Source organism: Cupressus sempervirens, chromosome 3 (assembly GCF_028749045.1).
Source record: "Cupressus sempervirens isolate cs-2001-9-10 chromosome 3, ASM2874904v1, whole genome shotgun sequence".
NCBI lineage: Eukaryota > Viridiplantae > Streptophyta > Pinopsida > Cupressales > Cupressaceae > Cupressus > Cupressus sempervirens.
Genome location: NC_143120.1, coordinates 1,074,485,673 through 1,074,510,197, shown reverse-complemented (window position 1 = coordinate 1,074,510,197; position 24,525 = coordinate 1,074,485,673). Strand labels below are relative to the sequence as shown.

The 24,525-nt window shown below is 32.7% G+C and overlaps 1 pseudogene; it reads left to right on the top strand.

The window, feature by feature from the left end:
* Positions 1-23,863, top strand: part of LOC149570473 (DNA mismatch repair protein MSH2-like) — a 61,724-nt pseudogene extending 37,861 nt beyond the window's left edge.
* The last annotated feature ends 662 nt before the right edge of the window (positions 23,864-24,525 follow it).

Sequence of the window (24,525 nt, the reverse complement as noted above, 5' to 3'; positions counted from 1 at the left end):
TTCAAGGGTATGTAAATGTTGGTTTCTTTTCCTTCTAAATAGGTATCTCTTTATATCTCCTTTTGAACATGTATATCTAGATACCTTTTTTAAGGTACTTATTACATATTAGCCACACAATAGAAAATTTGATCTAGCAATATACATATTCCAAAATCCAAATAATAATAATAAAACTCACTTAGCTCATGCTAAGTAACTTACCTCAAGATCCTCCGTAGAAATAATGTAGAACATGAAAAATGGGTAGATTTCACAAGAAATTTTACAAAAACATATCATAGCAGATATCTTTAGAAAGAAACTAGCCATAATCATGAGGATCATTCCCTTGCAGAAGCCTCTTCCACAATGGCATTACCTCTAAACCTTGCAAAGGATGTTGAAGTAGTTCCCAACCTTGAAAAACTCTTATAAGAACTTGATACTTGGGATCATCGTAGGAAGACTATGTGAATACTTGAAACACTCTTATAAGAATTTGATATTTGGACTATAAATTCTCAAAGACACTTGCAAGTGATTCCAATGTCATAGTACCTACTGCAACACTTTCTTGAATTCTATCTAGTGGCTCTTGTAATATCCTCTATGTTGTTTAGATGTTGTTTCTTTTGTCTAGTCTCTTTCTAAAGCTACTCCTCCTCCTTTGCTCTCATGACTTCAATTTTGACTATCAAACTTCTAAATATCTATCTCTACCTTATCTAAAGTCAACTTCACAGTGTGGTGTAACTCTAGCATAGGTGTTTGATCATTTATAGCTCTCATTTCAACATTGAAGCTTTCAAGATTGGTCAACACCCTCACCTGCAGACCTCGCATGTCAAGCACTTTTTGTACTATTTTAACACCATGTTCTTGCTTGTGAGCTAACAATTCTTCAAATGCATTTTCTTGTAAAACATTAATTTTGTTGAACAATTGTAAACTTTTAGAGAGTGCATTGTTGTTTTCATGTATGTATGTATGTATATTTATATGTATATATATGTATGCATGTATATATGTATGCATATATTTATGTATTTATATATGTATGTATGTATGTATATAGAGAGATCTTATGGATTGCAGATTACGAATTATAAACAAAAATGAAAAGAAAACATCACATTAATCATTCCCCAATTTTTTGATTGATTATGGAGAGTTGCGCATGAAAGAGGGTGAAAAGCTCTGAATGAGAGTGGAGAACTCCGAACATTGGTGGAGATTAGTGGAGATCTAGTATTTCATTGTCATTCCCTTGTGGTCTCTATGCCCTTGCTTTGCAATTTTCTTAAAGGGGAGAAGAGGTATCTATGTAAATATTATTTTCTTTTCTTTCTAAACATGTATCTCTTGTTCATATATAATAGCTTAGGTAAAATTCAAGGATAATTTATTATGATGATATTATGCATATGTGCATGTATGTATGTAAATTAGTTCACTATGTGAACTACTTTACATGCATACATATACAATTGTATAGTACTTATGCTAAATTAACTTAATCATTCATGTCTTAGATTCACACAAGCAATCATCCTTGCATCAATCAAATTTATTCAAACCAAACTAAGTATGCAAAAATATTTACTTATAGATTATATTATCTCTTGGTTGAGTAAGGATCTCATGCATAATATCATCTAGGTAATGATCAGATGCATTCACATTAAGTCATAATAAGATTGAGAAAATGATCCATTTATGTTACTTCATACTTGTTCTATTGAACATTTTGTTTAACATAATCAGTAATACTAGAATTATACAACTACAACTGGTACTCTTGATTATTTTATTTTATCATATTCATTTAAGACTTATTTTTCTTAAAATTAGATTGCATATTTGATATCACTAAAACACAAATATAGATCTCTGATAATTATTTTTAAAATTTCAAGAACTTCATATTTAACGTGAAGAGTTTCTACTATTGGATAGTGGAATAGGCACAATGTGGAGCCACATAGCTCATGGATTTTTCCACCAAATTATATTTTTATTATATTTTTGTCCTTCAAAAATATTATAGGTGAATTTTCATCTAGTTTTCCATATATTTAATAATTGGTCTCGTGCCATTTGATGTAGTTTACTATTATGAGATAGAGACATCTATAATAAGGATGGACATGCCAATTTTGATCATATTTCTTTCAAAGTTGATTCCCTTATCTAATTAATGAAACCACTTGCAACTAACACGCTGATTTTCTACAACTTTCCTGATCAACCATTCACACAAACAAAGCATCCCATATCCATAAACAATATCTAATCTTCTATAAGTCTCTCTCCTTTGATGAATCTGAGATAACTATTTTATTTTCTTGAATTGTGTGAAGCATGTGGAAGATAACTTTGATGAGTTGGTGGCACAAAATTCAAGGTAAACCATTTTGTTGAAAATTCAAGGAGGATTGAAGAAGAGGTTTCTAGAGGAACCAAATGGAAAAGTGGGTAGATTCATTGTATCGTACCTAATCCTATTGTAAGAATTTTCCTTAGGGTAATATTCACCCAAGATCAAGGAACTCAAGCACAAGTATAATAGTAGACTTACAAGAGTATGATCAATATGAGAATGCTCTCTATTATGTCAAAAGCATGTACATACACACTATGAGAGCTTGTATATAAAGGCCTTTAAGATGCTTCTAGAATGTGTTTAGAATGTACTAGGAGATAAGTATGACAACTAAGCACACATCCTCCATAATGAGAGGATAAGCATGATGAGGTGTCTCACATGTGTAGATGTTGTAGTAACCATGTGATCAAATAAAAGTTCTTACTCCTATGTTGTAGACACCATGTGCATAATTAGAGTGGTAACTCTTGCGTTGTCAACATGGCAACTCATAAGAGTACTCATACTCCAGGGTGACTAATAAATAAATAATAAAATATGCATTAACCTTAGTAAACTTAAGTAAAGTGTAAATAGTAAATACTTATTTACACCAACACCCTCCTTAAGTAAAACTTAGGGGAATGCACTTAAGCTCACAAAAATTAGGATGAAATGCATAATGGGTCCTGGCTACTAGGCCATGTTAGGTACCCATGTACATAATGAAATGCAATCTCTCATAAAGTGAAGAAAGAGGGAAAACCTCATGGGAAAAACCCTCCCCGAAAAAGAGAGATGAAAAGACAAAATGCATGGATAGATGGAGTAATCGAGACCCCCCATTATGACATACATAAAGTATATACAAGAGAGAAGAAGGACAAAACCCATAAGAGGAAAAAGTCCCCCCCATAAAAGAGAAGAAGAAAGAAATGAGGTAGTCCCACCCCTCCCTTAAATGTAGTGTGTTGATCAGTGAGAGATGCTCCAATGTAGAAGCTAGTCCATGATTGCTAAATAATTTTTCTCTCCTTTAGAAGAAATAATGGTAGAGGTACAAGTGAGATGTTTTCCCTATGTGTAGAAAGAATCTCGAAGATGTATGATGTCTTTAAAACCTGCTTACCTGTCCCTTTGTTGATGCTGATGGTTTCTCCTTCTAATACTATTGAGAAGAAGTGTAGATCTAGCAAGGATGTATGTAGAACATTTTCCAAAGAACAAAGTGTCTCCTCAAATGATAAAGAGACCTCTTGAAACTGTTGTACATAAGGATCCATAATCACATCAATCTATGAAGATCGATCATGTAGATAATGGACACGAGGGTTAGATGGAACCCTCGCGACAACTGGAGAAAGATCTTCTTAAGGAAAGAGAAGATATAGATCATCAATGATGTCTCCCAAATCTACTATGTGTGACTCCATGAACAAACTTGAAATATTTTTTAAGAAGTCATCTACAAATGCTGGAGTTGGAAGACAAGGTGTACTCTGTTGTGCTAAAGTACATGAACCTATCACTATGGTAATAGATGAAGTATTCACCTCAAAAAAGAGAAGATGAATATCATTGATGATGTCTCCCACATCTTTAATGTGAGACTCCATGAATAGACTTACAATGTTTGGAAGGAAGTCATCCCATGAAGTTGAAGTAGGAAGACATGGTTTTTTCTGTTGCATTGAATCAAAAGAATCTATGGCTAGAATTGAATCAATAGTAGCAACAAGAGCATCTAGAGGTGATATTTTTGGATACAATTATTCAATTGTGTGTTGTCTTTGATGTTACACAAATGTCATATTAGTCATCAAATAGAGGCTATCGAGATCATTTGGTCAGCAAGGCAAAAGAAAGAGTCTACCAAGCTTAGATGGTCAGCAAGGCAAAAGATAGAGCCTATCGAGCTCAAAAGGTTAGTAAAGAAGGTTTACAATGTCTATGAGTAGTCATTTGTTACCAAGCTTTCAAGGTTAAATAAAGAAATTTAATTGTTACTGAGCTCACTCGGTCATCAAAGAGAAATATGGTAGAAATAGTTCTTATCGAGCTCTCATGGACAACAAAGGAATTTTGTTCTTATCGAGTTAACTTGACAGCTAAAGGATTTTGCAAATGTTGCAATGTTAACTAAGTCAAGACAGTTAACTCAAGAAATTATTTCTAGAAGCAATACTTACCTAAGAAAGATCAGCTAATGAAGGATTTCATTAATTTATGAAATAATGTTTATTTGTTTAAAGTAATATTTTTAGCCAACTGATGTATGGTTTATTGATAAATGTAACTTATGAATGAGCTGACTTGATAATCTGAATGGTATATATGAGAAGTCAAGTTACAAATTCTAAGTGCTAGTGATGGATTTTATATAATATGAATGAGAAGGAAGATTGATTATTGTGAAAGTGAATTTTGAAGGATGATCAAAGATCAGTGAGGAGCAACAAAGATATATTTGATCGAAAAGGATGTAATAAGTGCAGAATAGAGATATGTAATCAAAAAATTTAGTTGCATCTTATTTAGGTCAATTCATTGTTACTTTCTAATCATTTTAGTAGTGATTTAAAATCTCTTAATAGAGTTGATTTAATGGCCATTTTGTAAATCCTCTAACAAGGTGACAGTTTAGTTAAATTTTTCTAAAGACCTCTAACAAGGCCACTTCTAGCAGGGTGATTAAATCCTCTAATAGGGTCACGCCTAACAGTGTGTATTGTAATTTTTAACAGGGTTGGATCCTAAAAGGTCTCACTTTAGAAGAGTGCAAATTGGTAGCTAGTTACTTGGTGGTTTTTACGATATTGGGTTTCCATGTTAAATTTGGTGTCTCTCGTGTTCATTTTATTTACAATTGCATACATGAATGCTTAAAGATCAATAACAAGTTAATTTATTGAGTTACAACATTTTTTTTTAATGTTTATCAACTATCAACAATAACTAGTTATTTAAGACATCTAAGAAATCTATGGATTATTTTTTGTAGTAATTGATTCACCCCCTCCTCAGTTACTCCATCTATAATCCCAACAATTGGTATCAGAGCTCTTGGTGCTTTCAAGAAAAGATTTCAAAGATCTAAGCTAAAGATTAGGATGTCTTACAAGAGGAAAATTCCAAGACTTAATAGGGACAACTTCTCAGCATGGAAGGGATTGATGAGACTTCATTTGGCCTCTATTGGTGATTCACGGTTGAAGTATCTTGATGAAAAATATGTAGAACATCTTGGTACATTATCTGTCAATGACATTGTTGAAAAGAAGACTCACAACAACATGATGATAGATATAGCATCTACTCTAAGTTATGAAAAAATTGATGACATCAATGATTGCAAAACTACATTTGAAATGTGGAACAAGCTGAAAGAGATCTACGGAGGAGATGATAATGTGAGAAGAGCCAAAGCAGAAAGTTTGAGAGGATAATTTGATCAAATGAGGATGAGAGAGGATGAAAATATTACAAAATATGTTGAAAGAGTTAAAGCATGTGTTAGTGCAATCAAAGCATCTGGAGGAGATATCAAGGAGGAGACACTTATAAGTAAAGTTCTTAGAATTCTACTTCCTATTTATGCAATCAGAGTCTCTACAATTCAAGAAAGAAGATGTGAAGCAAATCATAAGATAAATTTTCAAGCCATAGTTGGAAGATTGAATGCATTTGAGCTAGACAACTATGATAATTATGTTCTAGCTACCAAGAACATTAAATTAGCATTTGAAGCCAAGCTTTCACTCAAAGAAAAGGGAAAGAAGATAAAGGATCCTCAGTTAGATAGTGATGAAGAATCAGAATAGAGTTTAGAAAATGATCTTGAGGTGGTTGAAGCTTTTCTAGAAAGGAAATATTCAAGAGGCAAAGGGAAATACAAAGGTAAGGTTCCTCTAATCTATTTTTCTTGTGAATAAATTAGACATATTGCTACTAGGTGCCCAAATAAGTAGAACAAGGATGAGAAGAAAAATTCAAAAGTGCAATGGCAAGAAAGACTTCAAATCATTCAAGGATAAAGGTAAGAAAATATGTTTCATGGCTAAAGATTCTATTGATTCTGATGATGAAGAAGAAGATGAAATTGTTTACATTGTTGTAAAAGTTGAGTCTGATAATGATGAAGAAATGAAACTCATTTTAGTGGTTGTTCTCATCACATGACTGGTGATAAAACTAAGTTTGAACATTTTGAAGATTATGAAAATGGCAGTATAAGATTTGGTAACAATGAACCTTGTTGTATAAAAGGAAAAGGAAGAATCTCACTGACCAGGAAACTTGTATGTGATAATGCATATCAGGTAGAAGGACTAAAGCACAATCTATTGAGTGTGGCACAACTACTTAATAATGGATTTAAAGTAGAGCTCATGCATGGAAAAGCAAGACTGCTAGATGGAAAAGGTAAGCTGATTGGATTAGGCACTCAAACAAAAGGTAACTTATTTTATCTTGAACTTGGTGAATGTTCATGTTTTATTGCTCAAATTGAAGAAAGTTGGTTATGGCATAGGAGGTTATGTCATGTAAACTTTGATAACTTGATCAAAATTAGTAAATTTAGGAAAGTAAGAGGCATTCCTAACATAAAAATACCCACAGTTGGTCAATGCAAGAATTGTCAAATTGGCAAAATGGGAAAGACTAGCTTTAAAAGAAAGAACTATCAGTCTAAAGAAATTCTAGAAATTGTGCATACTGATTTGTGTGGACCTATTGGCATTGAAAGTTATACTAATGAAAAATATTTCATTATTTTTGTTGATGATTATTTAAAAATGATGATTGCCATGTATCTCAGAGAGAAATTAGAAGCATTTGAAAAGTTCAAATGGTATTTGGCCAAAGTAGAAAAGGAAACAAGCAAAAGACTAAAATTCTTAAAGTCTGATAGAGGTGGTGAATTTATTTCACATGAGTTCAATAATTTTTGCATTGAAAGGGGAATCAAAAGATAGGTTTCAGCACCTGGAACTCCTGAACAAAATGGAATAACAAGAAAAAGGAATAGATCTATCATGGATTGTGCAAGAACCTTAATGATTGAGAAAAATATTGCTATCAGATATTGGAAGGAAGCTATTAGCACTGCAATTCATACCTTGAACTAAGTACAGCTAAAAAAGGACTCATTCAAAACCCCCTATGAGTTATGGTATGGCTATAAACCCAATGTAAGTTACCTAAAAGTATCTGGAAGCAAATTTTACATTTTGAAAGAATCTAGAAAAGGTAAATTTGATGTAAAAGGTGATGAAGGAATATTTTTGGGATACTCTTGCAAAAGTAAAGCATATAGATGTTTGAATTTATCTACTCACAAAGTCATAGAAACTACACATGTGAAAGTTGATGAGTTTGCAAAAAGAACTGAAGAAGAAAGAAAAATGCAACCTAAAGATTATAGGAGATTTGTTTACATTGAACCTGATACAATGCCAAATACACCTATCAATCATGAATCTTCAACTCCTGAGTCTTCAATAATCAAGTCACAGGAACTTCAAACTGAGCTAATACCTACTGAGTTGCAAGAACCTGAGTTGCAAGTAGAAGCTATCAAATCAACACCTACCAAGCTTGAGCAACCAGAATCAGAACCAAAATTTGAAGCACAGAAGGATAACAATGCAAGTCACTTAAAAGGCAAGGAGCCTGTGTTAGCCAAGTATGTCAAGAAGCATCATGCACCAGATCAGATCATTAGAGATAAATTAGAGGGAACAATGACAAGAAGTAAGTTGAAAAGAACTTGTTTACTTGCTGATTTTTAACCTAAAAATTTCAAATATGCATTAGACAATGAAAGTTGGATTGAAGCTATGAATGAAGGGATAGAACAGATAGAGAAAAAAAAAACATGGACTCTTGTATCTAGACCCAAATACAAGAATGTGATTGGAACTAAGTAGGTATTCAAAAACAAGTTAAATGAAGATGGTAAGGTGTCAAGGAACAAAGCTAGATTGGTATGCAAAGGATACTCTCAAGAAGAAGGTGTAGACTATGAAGAAATTTTTGCTCCTATTGCAAAATTGGAATGTGTTAGAACCTTACTAGCATATGTTGCATACAAAGGATTCAAAGTTTATCAAATGGATGTCAAGTCAACATTTCTCAATGGCATATTGGATGAAGAGGTTTACATTGAACAACCTGAAAGTTTTGTTGATATAGACAAAAAGGACATGATCTGCAAATTGCATAAAGCATTGTATGGTCTAAAACAAGCACCTAGAGCATGGTATAAAAGACTACATAACTATCTTATTCAGATTGGTTTTCAAGGAACTAATGACAAAATGCAAGTCAGATAATAAGATTGTTTTGACAGAAATATTTGTACATGATACTTTGTTCATAGGAAATGATGATCTTTGCAAAGAATTTTTAGAACAAATGAACAAAGAATTTGAAATGTCAATGTTTGGAGAAATCAAATTCTTTGTTGGTCTTCAAATTCATCAGAGTAAGAATGGTATCTACAACACTCAATCTAAATACATGAAGGAGATACTCAAAAATTTTGGTATGGAAGACTACAAACCAATTGGAACTCCTATGTGTACTAGATTAAAACTTACCAAGGATGATGAATCAAAGGAAGTAGATTAGAATTGTATAGATCTATGACTCAAAAATTGTAATATGTAGTGCACACAAGACCAAACATTGCTCTTGCAGTATGAATTAGAGAAAGATTCTTAGAAAAACCAAAAGAAAATCACATGATGGCAATCAAAAGGATCATGAGATACTTAAAAGGAACTAAAGATTATGGATTATGGTATAAACTTGGAGAAAATCTAGATTTAAAAGTGTTCACTGATGCAGATTGGGCAGGGAGTGTTGATGACAGAAAGAGTACAAGTGGAGGAGCTTTCTTTCTTAGAAAGGCATTGGTTTCTTGGACAAGTAAAAAGGAAAACTATACATCCCAGTCCACAGCAGAGGCTGAATATGTTGCAACAGTAGTAAACTGCTCAAACATTGTATGGTTCAAACAATTATTGGAAGGTATGAAGCAAGAAATGAAAGAACTTGTTGTTATGTTTTGTGACAACACAAGTGCAATTAACATATCCAAGAATCTATTGATGCATTCAAAAATCAAGCATATTTCTATAAAGTATAACTTTGTTAGAAAATTGGTACAAGAAAAGGAAATCATATTGGAATACGCCCATACAAAGGAACAAATTGCTAAGATATTCACAAAACCTTTACCTAAGGATGCATTCTTTTATCTAAGAGGTAAGTTAGGGGTAATTACCCCATCTAAAGCTCACTAAAATATAGTTTTAGTGATGCATCAATAGGAACAGAATTGAAGATCTATCAGTTAATGTAGCAAAGTAATGAAGATATTACATATGAATCAATACATTAGGTACAATGCTATTCATTTGATTTGTGTTGTCTTTGGCATGTATTGTCAAAGAGGGAGAGTATACTATCATATCTTTCTGAAATTTGCAAGAAAATGAGAGTTTGTGTTAGAGGGAGAGATTATTATGAAAGAGGGAGATTACTATATTTGAGGAAAAGGGTAAAGTATTCTATCAGTAAAGACCTATTTTCGAATTTCATTCTACTATGACATATTGTGTTGCCATCAATGCCAAAGAGGGAGATTGTTGGATATAGTTTTTCAATTGTGTGTTGTCTTTGATGTTACACAAATGTCATATTAATCATCAAATAGAGTCTACTGAGCTCAGTTCGTCAACAAGGAAAAAGACAGAGTCTACCAAGCTCAAATGGTCAGCAGGGCAAAAGATAGAGCCTACCGAGCTTAGAAGGTTAGTAAATAAGGTTTATAGTGTCTACCGAGTAGTCAGTTGTTACCGAGCTTTCAAGGTTAAACAAAGAAATTCAATTGTTATCGAGCTCACTTAGTCATCAAAGGGAAATATGGCAGAAATAATTCTTACTGAGCTCTCATGGACAGCAAAGGAATTTTAGTTCTTACCAAGTTAACGTGGCAGCCAAAGGATTTTGTTGATGTTGCAATGTTAATCGAGTCATGATGGTTAACTCAAGAAATTATTTCTAGAAGTAGTATTTACCGAGTAGGGTCAGCCAATGAAGAATTTCATTAATTTATGAAATAACTTTTTTTTTAAAAAGTAATATTTGTAGCCAATTGATGTATGGTTTGTTGATAAATGTAACTTATGAATGAGCTGACTTGACAATCTGAATGGTATATATGAGAACTCAAGTTGTGAATTCTAAGTGCTAGTGATGGATTTGATGTAATATGAATGAGAAGGAAGTCTAATTATTGTGAAAGAAAAATTTGAAGGATGATTAGAGATCATTGAGGAGCAATAATGATATATTTGATCGAAAAGGATCTAATAAGTGTAGAATAGAGATTTGTAATCAGAAAATTTAGTTGCATCCTATTTAGGTCAATTCATTGTTACTTTCTAATCATTGTAGCAATGATTTCAAATCTCCTAATAGAGTTGATTTAACAACTAGTTTGTAAATCCTCTAACAAGATGACAATTTAGTTGAATTGTTCTAAAGACCTCTAACAAGGCCACTTCTAACAAGATGATTAAATCCTCTAATAGGGTCACACCTAGTAGTGTGTATTGTAACCATTAATAGGGTTGGCTCCTAACAGGACTCACTTCATAAGAGTGAAAATTGAGAGCTAATTACTTGGTCATTTTTCCCATATTGGGTTTCCACATTAAATTTGGTGTCTCTTGTGTTCATTTTATTTACAATTGCATGCACAAATACTTGAAGATCAGTAACAAGTTAATTTACTGAGTTACAACATTTTTTTTAATGTTGATTGAGTATCAGTAGTAACTAGTTATTTAAGACATTTAAGGGCTCTGTGGATTAGTTTTTGTAGTAACTGATTCACCCCCCCCCCCCCCGCCCCCCTCTCAGTTACTCCATCTATAATCCCAACATAGATCTCATTTGGAGTTGGAGAAACCAATACTAAAGCTACTAAAGATATAATGTCTCCTAGAAAGGGAGGAATTTTTGAACCTCCATAAGCTTCCCAAAGAGCCATCCAAACATGATGAGGAAAAATTGCCATAAGAAGAGGAGAAAAAGATTCCTTACTCATACTATTATACATAAAGAAAAGAAGAAAAAGAAGATATTTGAATAAAGGCGGCATCTTTAAGTATAGGGAAGGAATCACTTCTTGATGTTCTCTTAGATAATCAAGCATCAAAGCACTCCATTTCTAATAGTTCCTCGATGTCAAATTTGGTCTTATACCAAACTAACATATGTGACAAGACTCCATGGGATCAATGAATGTATGCACACCCCCCCCCCCCCCCCCCCACAAAAAAAAATACAGAAATAATCAATCAACCCCCCAATAAATGATTTGGCACTTAGTGCAATAGCAACATGACAATTTAGGGCCTATTTTTGAAAGTAGTATTTTCATCCACAAAACCTATAATTTGATTGCGAATCTGGGAAGTAGATAAAAAAAAATCCACTTTCAAAAAAAATGGAAACTGTTTTCGAGTCCAAATGAGCCTGTACTAAGCATTTGAAGTGGTAAAAATTGGAATTTTCAAGTTGTAGAAAAATTCAAGAATAGAGATCTCAAACCACCTACACCAATGTGTAGATTACAAAATTCTACCCTAAAACAAAAAAAAATTGCTCACAAAAAGGAGTCTGTATGAGAAAGAAATTTCTATTTGAAAATCACCTATGTTATTATTTTTCCTGAATCATCATTGCGCCTCCAAAAATGAAATGGCTCTAGATTTTGCCTCAGATGTCTGATTTGGATGAAACAAAATTTGATTTGGGGGTTTTATGACCTTCTAAATGTGATGCAAATATCTAATTTGCACCAACAAGCATCAATTTTCACCTACAAAAAATCTCTCCTACTGGCCTTATGGCCAAAAAAATTCTAAAAAATAATGTAGATCCAAAAAATTGTAGAGATGCATATGAAAAAATGCAGATCTAAAAAATTAAATGTACAGATCTGAAATGATCATACCAATTTTGCAAATTAGGCCTTTGGGTTGCCAATTTGCAAAAAAAAAATTGCCTCAATTTTGACTATTGCCCAACATAGGCAAATTTATAGTCAATTCACTGAATCAACATTCTAGATGCAATGGCAAGGTTCAATTTGGCCCTAGACACTCCCAATTTCTATAGATTCTATAGATTTGGGTCAAGGTGTTGAAACAAGAATGGTCTCGAATGGCTATGTGTAGAGAATCTCCCTGAGCTCTAATACCATCTAAGAATATTCTTTAGGGCAATATTTACACAAGATCAAGGAACTCAAGCACAAGCACAATAGTAGACCAACAAGAGTATGATCAATATGAGAATGCTTCTTTATTATGTCAAAAGCATGTACATACACACTAGGAGAGCTTGTATATAAAGGCCTATAAGATGCATCTAGAATGTGTCTAGAATGTACTAGGAGATAAGCATGACAACTAAGAACACATCCTCCATAATGAGAGGATAAGAATGATGAGGTGTCTCATGTGTGTAGATTTTGTACACACTATGTGCTCAAATAAAGTGCTTACTCCTATGTTGTAGACACCATGTGCCTAATTAGAGTGGTAACTCTTGTGTTCTCAACATGACAACTCATAAGAGTACACATACTCCTAGGTCATTAATAAATAAATAATAAAATATAAATTAATCTAAGTAAACTTAAGTAAAGTGTATATAGTAAATACTTATTTACACTAACACCTACCCAACCCTAAAATGGATAATTGTTTTCAAGTAGAAAAAGATCTTGATTCTTTATTTATAGAGAGAACTAGATAGAAGCAAAGGTTTCCATGTGTGAGAACCTAAGGGAGAGAAAGACTCTAAGATATTGCTTCATTCAATGGTCGAGACTACAATTAGCATACAAAGCAAGAAGGCTTAAGAGTATGAATCCTTAAAGGATGAATAAGCTATCAAAGTTGAATTTTGTGAAAGCCAAGTAGAATGGAGGACTAAAATAGAGATCTATAATCTATAAGTGAGTTGTAATTTGTTATCAAATCAAGCCTTGATGTTACTTTCTAATCATTGTATCAATCTAGGGTAGATCCTTTGGATTAAGGTTGACATAATAATGATTTTTAAATCCTTTAACTAGATGACATTCCAAGTGAATGGTCTAAAGTCCTCTAACAAGGTTCACTCCTAACAAGGTGATTGAAATCCTTTAACCATGTCCAATTTAATAGAATATATTGTAACTTTTAACAGGGTTGGCCTTTCATAGGGCATCACTTGAGAAGAGTGAGAATTAGTAGCATGTTACTGGTGGGTTTTCCCAAATTGTTTTTACATGTAAAATCCTTGTGTCAAATCTTTATTGAATATGTTATGTTTCATATTTACATTTCTACAAAGTTATTTATGACCTAAGATAGTAACCTACAAAGTTTAAGTGTTGGATGATCTAATGGATGTATGCATAATAAGGTTTTATGGATATGGGTCTACTAAGCATTGAAATTTTTTATTTGTACATCTAGACCTTGGATAATTGATTCACCCCCCCTCTAAGTTATTCTAAAGAATTCCAATAGAAATTTAAAAAATGATGTATTTACATAAATGTTCCTTGTAAAGGATATGACCTAGTTAGGAGCCAATTATAATACAATTATCACATTAGTCCCTATTAGGAGACTTTGAATCCCTATCAGAATATTCTATCTTTGTTAGGAGTGTAAGGAAGACAACTGAACCCACTATATTATACAAATAGATCTTGAGGATAAAAATTCTTTAAAGTAGTGAAGTAACAAAATCTACAACTCAATTTCCAATACAATTCCTATGAAGCTCTCAAACCAATATTAATATAATCCTCTACTCTAATCAAATTTGTATTCTCAATACATAAACATCAATTTGACAATACTACACTTCAACCCATGAAAATAATATTTCCTTTATACCTTGTCCAATGCAAAATTAATTATGGAGGACATGATTAAGATATTACATTAAAGTTCCACATGCTACATTGCACTTTATAACTTCCAAAATAATTCTCACTACAAGAATCAACTACTAGTGAACATATTAGACATTACACTTCAACAACCTCCCCAAAATTTTCTCTAGTATTTTTCAACATGAATATATCATCATGAGCATGTCTTCAACCATGATCGAAGCTTTCTCACCTTTATTCCATCTTTCTCATTAGATACAAACAAATTACAAGTTATTCATTTCCCTATGCATGGGCATGTTCTCAATTTTTACTAAATCAACTATAAATCATTCAATCCTTCATACAAATATACATTAACATATATTTAGTATATGAACACATCCCTAAACAAGAATCTAATTCCTCATAACTTATCTTGTTGAATCCCAACTTCATTGATCAGTTCAATCTTAGTGATGTATATAATCTCTATTTGTCCTATACCCAAACATATATAGGTTGAAATCAATTATAAACCTATGATTGGTGCAACACATAGACATTTTATCCAAGTGTCAGTCACTCCACAATATCCCCTTAATCCTAAAAAGTACTTGTTGTATGATTATCTTTCTTATTTTGAAGCTCAGGTTGCTTATACAATATCCAAACTACCTTTGCAAATTTAATCATTGCCATTGTGATTTTTTTGGTAGCTATGGTTGTTGACAATAGTGCTGTTACTTGGAAAACCAAAGAATGTTGTTACAAAAATTATTTCTTCTGCATATTTGTCTTTCCGATAGGGCATTGGTCTTAGACAAGTACAATTTCTATTAGTTTTCCTTGCATGTTATTGTTAGAATATTTAGAATATCAGAGGGTGAGGAGGGGGACGAATCAATTATCTAAGGTCTAGATGTACCAATTTAACAAAAAAACTATCATTTCATTGCCTGGTCTATATTTAGGTTTAGATCTTATCATTTCATTGCCTAGTCTATATTGTAAACTATTAGCAACATCAACTAGTTGTCCATAGTTCTAAATATAATAAATTTTTAGAATCTAAACATTAATCAATAAAAAATCACACTAACATCCATAGAAGTTTGACACTAGGATTCAATTTGGAAACCATATTTGGAAAAAACTACCAACAACATTTCACTAATTCTCACTCTTTTGAAGTGAGTTCTATTAGGAGCCAACCCTATTCAAGGTTACAAAACACACTATTAAATGTGACCTTGTTTAAGATTTAATCACCCTATTAGGAGTGGCCTTGTTAGAGGACTTTAGAACATTCCATCAGAATGTCACCCTATCAAAGGATTTACAGATCCATAGCTTCTTTTCTCATTGTTCTTGCCACTAGAACCTCCTCTTGAGCCACTTCTAAAGTCTTTGCCTCTACCCCTATTGTTGGAACTTGAGTCACTAGTACATTTGCACTTGTTTTTCTACCAAAACTTTCGACCAAAGGTATGAATTATTTTATTTTTTGGTTTTCATCCCCATATTGGTGAAAAATGTATTAAGTTTCCCCAAGTTGGTCAAAATTTTGACCAACTTGGGTCATAAGAAATAAAAAATATGTTAATCTTATATGTATATAAGGTTATAGTATATGATATTATTTTTAAATTTTATTCCATTCTTGCCTATGTAGGGTATCATTGTGAGTAATATTGGGGCTTTGCAGGTGAATTTTGTAGGATATCCATCATTGGAGGAAGGTGAATGATCCCTGGATTCATTTTACAATAGTAGGCATTAGCAAAGGAATAAAGTGGGAAGCCTTTACATGGTGTCATCAAGTCCTAAAGGGTAAAATTGTGATCAAAGCAATGTTCTAGGAATCCTAGAGTGAATGCCTAGGTTGGACTTGTGCAACAGGCAAAGTACACCATGGATTCTAAAGCCAAGCCTCCCAAGCACAAGGATTCTCCACCTATGGTGCCTTGAATCTGCATCTTCTTGCAAAGAAATCCCTGGAGGAAGTTGAATCTGATATTTAGACAAGCCAAATGATTTTCCATTTGAAGGTTACAATGTCCTAGTGAGATTTGAATTCCATGTGTCATAATCAATGCAAAAAGAATCTAAATATATTGTTTATATGCCCTTCTAGATTTGTGCAATATGTTCTCCTTTCAAAAGTGAAGAGTATATGATGTTTGTGCAAATCAATTATATTGACATCTTGGAAAATGATCTCTTAATTTCATGATCATCAGATGCATTCAATTAGTGGTCCTTAATATGTACCAAGTGCTTGTATCTTACTCCATAGGCTCTTTCAGTTTGATAGCATGGATTGAAATGAGATCTTTCCTTTAACTCTAAAGAACAATGCCTGAATTCTCTCTCTATTACTTACTACTAGAAGCAATGGACAAGCTTTGGTGTTAAAACTATGTGGAAATTCAATTCCTAGCCTATTCATATGCTTCTAACTCCTATCATTTATAACTAACTGCCTTGCAATTTCCTTGAGCAACAACTATTTGGCACAAACCTTGGGAGTTTGATTGGGCATACTATACTTTCTAATACACAGATGTAGGTGAATTTTGGAAACTTAGCATACCATGATCCATACTTCTTCACAAATTTCTCCACTCAACTTGATAATCTTGTTAGGAGTTCCTTTTAATACTCTCACTGTGTATATAGCAGAGGCTTTGTTTGCAATCATAAACCCATCTTCGTCTTGAGGTTACATTTGTGGATAATAATCATATATCATGTATTGTCTTGGTCCAATTCCAATTACACCCAAACATTACAATCCTTTGTACTTGTGTACTCAGACAATCATGTAGATTATACACAAGCTCATGTAAAATATCACTAATTTCATCATAGTTCCTAATTGTATATTTAAGTTGTCATTGATCAATGTTTCCCAATCAAATCTTTCACTTGCATTAATGATACTCTTGATTAAATAGCTCATCCATGGTCTAAATAGTGCTACTTGTGAGCTTCCAATTGCTTTATTCAATGTGATTATGAGGTCCTAATATCTTATTTAAAATCTTCCTTGGTCAACTTTGACAGCTTGGTATTGTGCTTCCTGGATTATAACCATTAATTGTTGACAAGAGTGATGTAATCATCCTCTCTTTTTTCAAACTCTTTCATGACAAACTCTCATGTTCTAATTAGGCCATCTTTGTGCTATGAGATATTTAATGGATCCCTTATGTTATCAAGTATGATTACAAGAATAGGGATTCCTTTTGGGGTAAGAACTTGTTTCAATATCATATCTTCTAGTACATTCAGTCATTAGCTTGGGCCATTACCTGACTAGTGGAAATGCAGCTACATGAACTATACCACTCTTCAAGATTTTTTTTATGCATGGTGATGGATTCTGTTGAAATTTTCTATCTCTTATCAAATTCATGTTATAGGGAGCAAGTTTGGTGTCATTGATTTTCTTCCATTTGGATGTAAAGTTTGTCTAGAGGAGCGTGTCTCACAAATCATGTTTGAGCTACACAATACTACATTGTCTTGAGTTTATCCCATCTTTAGGTGCCTTTTCCTTTTTCTCTAAAACTTCTTCTCAATTAGCTCCTACCATTCTTTAACCTACCATACAACACCCTGAATTAGGTTTTTTCTTTTTATGTTTCTTTAAATTAATAAGAGTTATTATTTAAGAAATCAGAATTCAAGATCACTAACAATTCTTATTTGTCCATTTTCTTCTCTACTTAATGACTCTTTAAGCAATTCGACCACACATTCTTTGTGATTGCTTTACAAATCTAATAAATTTCCTAATTTCAAAGAGATCTCTTAGCTTGAAATTCAAATCTAGAGATGTTTTGAGTTTTCACAAGGCATGATTATTTTCAAATTTTACAAATTCAATGCACACCTGTAGCTTGTAACCTTTACAACTGATTTCTCCACACCAAAATGTGGACTTGTATAATTGAGCAGTCTTAGTTTCAATGTTTTCAGACTTGATCATGAACATTGATCAACATTGTGCACAAATTTAGCTTGTTAAAAAATGGTTAGTTGCTGATGTAAATAGATTTACTTTGCTCCTTATTTGATTTGCTTGAGCTGACTGAGTTTATGGTTTGAAATGAACTGGGCAAGTTCCTTTTTATATGGCTATAGAGTCTAAAGTATGTGACTTAGAAACTAGATAAATTGAAATAATTCATATTAATTAAATCATCTCACTTCATTCACCAAATCAAAACTAATTCCTTAAATTTAGATTGTGCTTCTTCATTATTTATTTAAATAGCTCCTCATCATTTAATAGAATATAATCTCAGTTCATCAACATTTATTTAAAATTTAAATCACTCCTACTCACATATGGTTCCAATATTCCCATGGACAAGTAATGTTCCAAATTTTGTAAGATTGTGGATTACAAAGGGTCCTACGAGATTAAAGGCATAGGTATGTATTATAAATAAGTGATTTTTTCTTAATCTAGTGTAAGACATAGTGTTGCATAATTAATCATTGTTAATTGGAACTCACCTAATAAGGAACATTACAAGTTGCTATCCCCAAGTGTATTTACTTTATGAGTTATTAATATATACTTAGTCTAATCCTTGTTCACTCACTAATAAAGTTTAAAGGATAGGTTGGCTTGTCAAGGTTGGAGTAATACTATGTTGGAGGAAGCTTTTAAGCCAATGGTATGGATGTATATCACAAATATTTGAGGACATAGCCCAAAAATAGGTAATTCTTATATGTGCCACAAATCCTTTAGGGAGCCAACTTGTAGAGGGTTTCCAAGGCCCTCTGAAATGTAATTTCCCATATTTCTTAAGGTTAGTGATAAAGAGTGCAATGGGGAATTGAATGCTTGAATATGTATTATGAATCAAAAATTATTTGTTAATGAAATTGAAATGCATAATGATTAACATTGATCATTAGGAACTGGCATTCTCCTAGTATGTAATGTTTTATATTGCCATTTTTGTGTAGGAACTAAACCCTAGTTGGGAATAGTAGTGTAAATCAATGGAGGTCTCAATAAGGGACCTTGCAATGGCATCAAAGCACTATCTTGCCATCCTATAGGGTATTGGATGAAAAAAAGGAATCATTCTAAGTCAATAAGAAGAAATCTAACAATGTAATGTATTATGTGTATACTTGATGTATGCTTTGTGTCTTCATGCATTAATGTGTAAACTTTGTGTATGGTTCATGTTTTCATGCATTAATGTGCATACTTCATGTATGTTCTATGTCTTCATGCATTCATGTGTATATTCTGTGTATTCTTCATGTCTTCATGCATCAATGTGTATATTTTCCATATCCTTTGTCTTCATATATTCATGCATCCTCAAGTATGTTCTCCATGTGTGTTTCTACCCTTGGTTGGTCTAGAGAAATATAATAACTAGGAGCAAACAAAAAGACATCAATTTAAGGCACATTGTTATGCAATCATTGGTTTTTTCAAATTTTTTTGACATCGTTTTGGAATGTCCAACATTCTTGTCTCTAGATAAGAGAAAAACATATAAGGATAGTATTAGAATTAGACCCTGATAGCAATATTGCAATTTTACTTGCTACAGTAAATGTCTCATATTTATCAATATTAGAGTAGCATGGTGCAATATATAAACAATAGAAATGATTTTATTATTTCTTAACTATTGCTTAACTCCTCCATTCATCATGATGGAAACAACTCGAGACCTTAGCCTCAAGGGTTCACTCTTGCTGATCCTACCAACACATTCTTGAGTGGGAGCTCATTCTCTCATGTTGAGGAGATCTCTAATCTCTCTTTAACTATTATTATTAATTAAGTGTAAACTTACTCCCATCACAAATAAAGATACTCATTGTATTCAGGTGACAGTTCCATCTCTATTGTTACCTATCATTATTTACAGCAACTTACACATATTCATAAGGATCAAATCACAAATCAAACACATAGTGATTATAATGAGCACCTATCTCATATACAAAAACTTGCTCATACACATCGCAAGTACACAAGTTAACTAGCTTTCCATAAATCACATAAATAGTTAGTAGCTCCAACATACATCACAAAGACTATAGTGACCTACTCACATATGAATCACAAGACAACAATGATTAGTCCACATATAATGGCTAATCATTCCCTACTCATGTGTATCCTAAAGGAGGGATTGTTAGTGCATTGTGCACTACACTATGGGTCCCATTCGTTACCTTGGTCTTGGCACTAGTAGATACTTGGGAAGGGGATTAGGTTCATCCCATGCTAAACCCAACTGGGTGAAGTTTACCATTTCAACTTCAAATAGAACCCAAAAGCATACCATGAGGTTCATCCAATTATCACCAACCTATTCCTCATTAGAAATTCTCTTCCTTGTAGTCCCTTGATAGAAAAGTAATTAATCATAAGGAGGTAGCCTCATGATAGGTATTAGATATATGTGCCACAAATCCTTTGAGGGAGCCTACTCAAAAATGGTTTCCAAGGCCCACAAAGAAGTAATTCCCCATCTTTCTCAAGGTTAGTGATGAAGAGTTCAAAAAGGAATTGAATGGTTGAAAATGTCTTGTGAATCATCAATTATTCCTTAATGTAATTAAAATGCATAATGATGAAATTTGATCATTAGGAATTGGCACTTTCCTAGTAAGGAAATTTTTATATCATTATATCTAAGTGGGATCTAACCCCTACTTGTGAATAGTAGAGTAAGTTAGTAAAAGTCTCAATAGGGGACATTGCAGTAGTAGAATATGCTAACTTCCCATTTGAAGAAGGCAGTGAGTGGAAAGGAAACTACTAAGTCTTCAATGGAAACAATTTGACTATATCAACTAAATATTGGTGAGGGTCCAATAGATAGTTTTTGATTACTAGAAAAGTATCAAAATATTACACTTTGACTCAAATCAAGAGTCACATATAAAATAGTAATTCATTGATGGAGGTTTTGATATAATACTTTAAGATATGAAATTGTCTATTCACCCAGGCATCGAATAAGATTCAACACTCTATCATAGATTATCAAATGATGGGGGCACATAGAGATATAAGGGATATGAAAGAAGAACAGTCACAAACCTCTACCAATAACACAAAATCTGAGTTATTCAAGTTGACAAATGATAACATGATCATAGAACTGACTAAAGACTTAATGATATTAGGATTACTATACTACTAATGGGAATGATGCACTCTTCATTGCAAAAGCTTAGTACTGCACCACAATTTCTCTTTATTAGTTGAGTAACAGACATGATGCTCTCTCAAGTGTGAACATTAGCAAGAATATGTTTGAAATAATTATTAGAAACTTTTTGTTAAAGAGGATTGATCATACTGTGGCATTTTTTGAGGGAAGTGGATCAAATTGGAGGTTGACAAAAACATTAACCCCTGGAAAGCTTGGCAGTCTTGAGGACATTCTCTTTGCTAGGAATGGCATGCAAGATACACCAATGATAATCACTCTTCAATATGTTATTCATGAGAATGATTACCTTTTGGGTATGGCCTTTGTTGACCTGAAAAAGAGAACTTTAGGCATTACTGGGTTTCTTGATGACAACCAATACTCAAACCTAGAATCTATTGTGATAGGTCTTGGTTGTAGGGAATGCTTGTTACCTCTAGGTAGTGGAAAGTCCACTAATAATAAACACCTACATGATGTATTGGCAAGTTTTAATGTTCTCTTAATTGAAAAGAAGAACTCTCATTTCAAGTCTAGAAATGTTGATCAAGGTCTTCATCACCTTGTAAAAGGTTTAGTTGAGTCACTGAAGCACATAGTTGCAAGTTTAGAGTCTATTGCTGGAGCTTTGGGGGCCCTCCTCTCTTACATAGATTTTCTTGCAAATGAAAAAAATTATGGAAAGTTTACCATTCAGCATTATCACATAGGAAGATTTATGAGGCTAGATATTGCAGCTTTACAAGCATTGAATGTTCTTGAAACTAAAATAGATGTGAACAAGAACTTTAGTGTATTTGGATTGATGAATAGGACATGTACTTCTGGCATGGGGAAGAGACTATTGAATAGGTGGCTCAAGCAACCTCTCTGATATGTAGAAGAGATCAAGTGTAGATTGGATATGGTGCAGGCATTTGTTGAAGATGCATCATTACACCAAGATTTAAGACTTCATCTAAAGAGAATTGTAGATATTGAATGAGTTGTGTGGAAACTGGAGAATGGTAGGGCCAATCTACAATATGTTTTAAAGATCTATTAGGCCAGGACCTTTAGTTTTAATGTATTTGACTTTTTCTATGATGCATTTGCAATAAACATGCTTTGTATTTTTTCTCTTCAATGATCACATGGATACTTTTGCACTAAATTTATGTGTTTCTTTCACAACAATGACATCATTATTTTGAATGAATGTTGATCATTTCTTTGTATCTAAATTTATTTGTGTGTTGTACAATTGCACGTACTAATTAAACGGTGTATTTCATCATCTATGATTGTTCTTAGCTATCATGCTAAGCTTGTAGTTAGTAGATATCACATCTTTTACAAGATGAGAACTATGGTTTTCAAGAACTTAAACTATTTTTGGATTTTTTTGGTTCACTATAGTTATTGTACATGTGATAGACAAGCATAAAACTATTTTTGGATTGTTTTTGTTCACTATAGTTATTGCACATGTGGCAGACAAACATACAACTTCCTGTAATCAAAAGTTCACTCAAATGATATCAAGGGGACTTTTAATTATTGATCAAGATGCCTTTGACCTTTGGATAGATGAAGAACATTTGATAAAGTTTGCAGCACTTGTGGAGGCTACTATTGATCTTAATCAACTTGACAATGGAGAGTAGATGATCTCAGCTAGTTATGATCCTAGTTTTAAAACACTTAAGAGTAAACAAGATGAAGTGGAAGAAAAAATTCAAAAAGTACATCATGAAGCAACATATGATCTAGATCTTCCTATTGACAAGGCTTTAGAACTAGACAAAGGCACACAATTTGGACATGTATTTAGGATTACAAAGGAAGAGGAACCAAAAGTATGTAAGAAGTTGAATACACAATATATAGTCTTAGAAACATGGAAGGATAGAGTCAAATTCACAAATGAAAAACTTAAGCAACTTGGGGAGCAATATGTTAAGTTATCAGATGAATATTCAAGTAGTCAAAGGCAATTTGTTACCCATGTGGTATAGACAGTAGAAACATTTACTGAGGTAATTTTTTCTTAGTCTATTTTTTTACCTTATTTACTATTTAAGCTTTATGAGAAATAATTCTATACATAGTCTTAATAAAATTTTCTCTGATATTGTGTGTTCTTTTTTAATATATTTATGGCTTTAACTCATATGCCTTCACTCGTTGTTGAGTCCTGACTATTTTTATTTAAAGTTCTCAAAGCTTATACGATTACTTCAAATAATAATGGCTAGATTAAGCTATTCCTTTTGCATGCTTATTGAATCTTCCAAAAATAATGTACTATTACATGAAAACTAATTTTTTTTGCAGGTGATTATTGATTTGAAATTTTCTTAATGTCGGTTGGATGATTTTGTATGGATATCAAGTAATGTTGTAAGATAAGTTTTGAATAAATTGGTTCTTGAACTCATAGACCTTTGATAGCATACAATGATAGTCTATGTTAACACTTCAGTAGTTAACTCTATGCTTCATATTTCTTTAGGAGTCAATCCCACCTCTTCAAAAAACCTATGTGTTTGCAAGAATTACAAGCTTTTTTTTTTTTATGTTGCAAGAATTAGACCTCTTCATTGTTGTACTTGGAGAATACTAATTTAATTTTTTAACAAATTAATTTGTTACCATTGTTGTTTATTACACCACTATGGGTATGTAAAAATGTTGAATGCAAGTCATGGACATTAGAGACTTGTTTGTGGAAAGGATGCATAAATATTAGTAAAAGAGATGTATAGCTATAATGTGTACGTAGTGTCAATATTTATCCTTTTTCTTTTGGCATGACAAGACACATAATCATCCAACACGTATGGTTTTTACACATGTTTTTCATAACACAATTATATAATAGTTAATTATAACTAAACTCAGATCTCAAGAGACTTTGTGGATTTTCTCATATCTTATGTAAGAATTGGCTATAAATATGACATGCTCACTGTAATACCCACAAATTGGCTCATTGCCATGATCACTAATTTTGGTCTATGTTG